Genomic DNA, 5,523 nt, shown 5'->3' with positions numbered 1-5,523 from the left:
CTTAGCAAGAAGGCAGCTAGTCACTCTAAGGCGCGGTGACTGGCTGAAAATGTACCGTTAACCATATTGAGGGTGTCATAACTCAGAGAGAAGACTGGCAATTTCTCCCCACTCTGCTATCTTTAACTTGGATAATCATAATAGGAAGACTGAAGGAGGTGGTTTTATTTTATTTGGAAAGAGAAGTCTGAAAAAACCCCACAGTTTCCACAAATAAAGCACACATTGGATAGGTGGTGGTTGAATGTGTGTTCGGTTTACACAAGAATAATTTTATCTGCAGCAGGAGACAAGTCTGTGGGATGTTGTAACTGCGGCGGTTGTAACATAATGCTGCCGTTAGATTTCATTCCTAAAGAGGAAATGAAAATCATAGAAAGGAGAAAATTTAGAAAACCCCCAAAGAAGGACCTCGCACTCCTCCAGCTCAAAATGCACGGTTTCCTTGGAGAGTTCCTTCATAGCTTCGGAGAACTGATCCTTCGTAGGCTCTATAAATTGTTGTAGAGCTGAAAGAGCAAAGCTTCTCTCTTCTTTCCTGATGTTCACGCAACCCTGTTACCAGTGGGGAGGGCACAAATGAGAAAACCGCACAAGCCGACTCTCTTCGAAAGGTGGAAACAAACACCCTCAATGCACTTTTGCAGGCAAAGCACAGCGGTGTATTTAAAAACACGATGCGCAAAGATCAGGCTCCAGGAACGTGAGCATGGTTTAATGTGAGAAAAGCTAGAGTTATAGTGTACTCTTACAATAGACTAAATGAGAAAAATTATACGCTTGTCCCTATAGGTCAAAAATGATATTTAACATGCATACCAGGGCCAAATTCTTATTAAAATAGATGGCGAGATACCTTGTTATCAGATATGAGGTATAAAACACAACGCACACATTTTATACACACACGCCAATCACAAGTATGCATATGTCATATTATGCATACCTCAATCACATCTCACACACATCAACCACACATATGTGCGTATCATATTAGATACATTTTGCACACTAGTTTTACATGTCAATCATATGTATGTCCACGTCATACACACATGCTGATAGCATACATATGTGCATTGTCTTATACACACACATCACTTGCGTGTGTGTGCACCATACTCCACATCTGTAAGGCAGGTAAGTCCTATCACTCTTTGCTGAGGAAACATTAGAAGAGACACTTTTATCACCCTTATTCAACATTGTTCTGGAAGGGCTACTTAGTGAAATTAGGGAGAAATTTAAATCAGAGTTCTACACCCTGGTAAGACAAAGGCAGTTATTATTTTCATATGATGTGATTATCTACCTGGAAAAAAACAACAAAATCCACACAAAAACTCTTACAAACAACGGGATAACTGAATAAGCAGTCTGGTTACAAAATGAGCATATAAAAAGCAATAGCGTTTTTACTTATAAACTGGTATAAAATATTGCAGACACAAAGAACAATATAAGAAAACTACATAAGCACCTGTGTACCCACCATCTGGGTTAAGAAATAAAAAGTTGCGGATGCAGTTGAAGTCCTGTGTATTCCCCTCCTGATTGCATCCTTCCCTTGGAGGTAATCCTCATTGTGAATTTGATGGGTGTCATTTTTGTGCAGTTTTTAATACTTTTATTAAATATGTCTGTATTTCTAAATTCCATTCTGTTTGTTTGTTGCCCATTAAAGTGGCATCCTACTGAGAGGGGTCTTTTTCAGCTTGCCTGTGTGGGTCAGCATCACATTTGTGGGGTTCGCCTGGGTGGGTGCATGCGACTCTGGCACATGCACCTCATTGCTGTGGATTATTCCAGTGTTGTCATGAACATTCCTTTACATGTTCCTTTTCATGAATGTCGGCTCCTCCAGACCCCGGAGATCCAGAGTGTGCACCAGGAACTGGAGAGAATCCCATATCTTTACTTTTTCTAGACAGAACCTAATTGTGCTCAATTCCTGTTTGAACCGGCAATATATACATGTTCTCATGGTTTCACATCCTCTTGCAAACCTTTGTTTTTATCATTAATTTTTTTACTATATTAACAATAAATACATAGAAAATATAATGGAAATAAAAGATCTCATTCACAATAGCAGTGATGAAATTGGTAGGAATAAAATTAACAAGTCATGTGGGGCAGGAATAGTGTGAAGAAAACTGGAACACTTTTTTAAAGAACAAAAAGGAAGCCACATAAATTAATAGTGATATATTTTCCTTAGCTGCAAAGACCCTAAATTGGAAAGATAAAATTTTGTCTAAATTACTCTGTAATTTCAAAACCTAAGGCCATTTCCCCCTATACTATCAAAAAGACTATATATGGGAAAGTAGCTTTTAAGAAAAGAATTGTGAAAGGAAGTGAAACAGTCCTACTAGATATTAAATTATTTTATTACCCATCTAAAACAGTACAGTGCTGATACAAGAAAAGAAGATTGCTCACTCAAATGGTGACTCTAGAAAAAGATTCAAGTATATGTGAAAAAAATATCTCAGATCATTGGAAAAAGATTTATTTTATAAATGTTAATTGGAATTTTTGGCTTACAATTTGGAGATAAACAAATGTGGATCCTTACCTGGCAATTTACACACACACATACATACATGTAAGTAAACATACACAACTCAGAAGAATTAAATATTTTAATGTAAAAAATAAAACTAAAGTGATTGGATAAAAAGTTCAGGGATTATGTCTATGATCTTGATCTTACAACCTCCAGGGAGAAGATTTGACTATATCAAAATGAAAATCTTAAGTTCAATGATAAAATCTATGCAAGAAAAACAAACTGGGAAAAATATTAACAAGGGATTAATAGTCCAAATGTAAAGAGTTACTGTGGTTTTATGAAAAAGATGTACGTCAACAGGAAAACAAGCGGAGTTCACAAACGAGCAATTTATAAAAGAAGAAATATAAGAATATCAGTAATAAACATGCATGTTAAAGCAATAGTAAGATGCCCAAGAATGGCTAAGTTGTGGGAAATGAGCAATATAAACTCACAACACATTTTTGGAAGGAAATTTGTATATGCTTCAAAAGTCAAATTTGCACACTCTTTGACTCAGAAGTTTCATTTCTAGAAATTCATCGCCGGAGAAATTGAGACAGGAGTAAATGTGTGGGCAGGCGAGCATGGCATGTGAGAGGGCACACTGGGAGTCAGACAGGTGTGGATTCCCACCCCAGGCGGATGACTTTCTAAACCTTGGCCTCTTCATGAGTATGACAGATACCGATTAATCACAGCTAAGAGTTGTTGTGAAAATTAAATGAAGCAATGCATGTTGAGCGCTTAACAAAACACCTGACATATTATAAGTGCTCTATAAATTTTCGCTACTGTCATTTTCATTGCTATTACGATCTATCCATATTGTGTAGCCCTTTAAGCATTGAAGTGATGATACAAAATTGTGTCTATTAACATGAGAAGATGTCTAAGCTATAGTATTAAGTGAAAATATAATTTATACACAGCATTTGTAATGTGAATACATTTCTGAAACATATACAATCTTGCTACACCAGGATAAGGGGTACTAGAGAATAGCCATTTAACATGAATCTACCTAAATAGGCACAAAAATTGGGGAGTAGAAAAATTAGAAGAAAGAAAATTACTTTATGACTTTATCTTAGAGATCATACCTAAAACTTTTGAGAAATTTTATTCTTAACAAAATTTAAAATATAACAGTAACTAAGTACCAATTTTTAAAATAATGAATACTGAACTGTGTTGGCATAATTTTTTTTGCAAAGTGTATGAACAACAACTACTAGGCGCTTACTATGTGCAGGCACTTTGTAGGCGCAGAGGGTGCAGCAAACAGTGAACAAAACAAAGGCTTGCCTGGATCTCACTTCCTGGAGGGCGAGACAGATGAGAGCAAGTCCACAAACAAGCAGGTAAGTGCTAGAAGGAGAACAGATCCAGATGAGGGATCTAGAGAGTCACTGGGGAGTGGAAATGGAAGGATCCTCTGATAAGGCAAATTGAGAGAAGAATTGATAAGGTAAATTACTCCCCCTGCAGCAAGTGGAGAGGTTGCCTGAAGTAAGGGTGCTCTGGGCAGAGGGAACAACTGGTGCAAAGACCAGGGGCCAGGATTGAGCCTGACATGTTTGAGGAGCAGCAATGGCGCCCATGTGGCTTGGGAGACGTGAAGGAATGCACCTATAAAGTGAGAAGAAGGGGCCTGTGAGGGGAGGAAAACCAAGTCAGAATGTCACCTGGATGCCAAGTGAAGGAAGTGTCTCAGGAAGGAAGGAGAGATGACTTAGTGCTGAGAGATCAAATAAGGTAAGGATTGAGGAAGACTGTTGGATAGGCAGGCCGGAAGTCACTGGACAGGGCCAGCTTCCCTGGAGACGTCGCCAAGAAAGCCTGATTGCAATGAGAGAGGAAGTGGAGATAAGGGTAGACAATTCTTTTAATGAGCTTTCCTGTAAAGAGGAGCAGAGAGATGAGACAGAATCTAGAGATAAGAGTGAGTCAAGGAAAAGATATTTTGGGGAGGAGGTGGGAGAAATAGCAGCATATTTGAGTCATACTGATGGAGATGATCCAGTAGAGAGAGGAAAAGTGCTAACAGCTGGAGGGAGCACATCTGGAGCCACAAGAGGGAGTGGATCCAGGGCCCAGTGTGGGCTGGCCTTAGCTGGGAGCGTGAACAGGGCACCTACTGCATTTTTCTCAAGTAATGTGCATTTACTGGCTGCACATTAGAATCACCTGGGGGACCTTGAATAAAAGTCAGTACCCAGCCTCACCTCAGGTCATTTAAATCAGTGCTTTGACTTAATGAAATTCAGCATCTTTTGCTGTATTTCCAGTTCCACTTTAGAATCAATTTGTATTTTATTTGAATATCCCACAATCAGAGATAGAGACCGCCTATCAAAGATTTCCAATTGATGGGTGTTATTATCGGGCAGGGAGGCTCAGTAAGCATCAGTTTCGTAAGTGGTCATTTCATTAGTTGATTTTTGTCGTTATTGTTAGTTATGGTATTTACTTTCTTTGAAAATATTTTGATTACAAGGATTCAGGTAATAAACTAGGAAAAATATATATATGAAACCTGGAAGGCAAAGTACTATATTAATATTGGTTTTTGCTGGGTAAAGGAATTACTGGTCATAGTCACTTTCCATTTTTGACTGCTTTTGCCATAAGCATGTATAACTTTCATTGCCAGAATGAAACCCAAATAAACTTATTTATTAAAAGGAAAGAAAAAGTCATGGAAAACAATACGACAGTTCCTCAAAAAATTAAAAATAGAATTACTATATGATACAGCAATTCCATTTCTGGGCATATATCCAGAATAATTGAAAGCAGGGTCTCAAAGAGATATTTGTACACCTATGTTCATAGCAGCAATATTCACAATGGCCAAAAGGCAGAAGCAACCTAAGTGTCCATCGATGAATGAATGGATAAATAAAATGTGATCTATACATATCATGGAATATTATTCAACTTTAAAAAGGAAGGAAATT

Source organism: Equus caballus, chromosome 21 (assembly GCF_041296265.1).
Source record: "Equus caballus isolate H_3958 breed thoroughbred chromosome 21, TB-T2T, whole genome shotgun sequence".
Classification (NCBI taxonomy): Eukaryota; Metazoa; Chordata; class Mammalia; order Perissodactyla; family Equidae; genus Equus; species Equus caballus.
The sequence above is the reverse complement of the archived record's forward strand: the minus strand, read 5'-3'. Positions refer to the sequence as shown.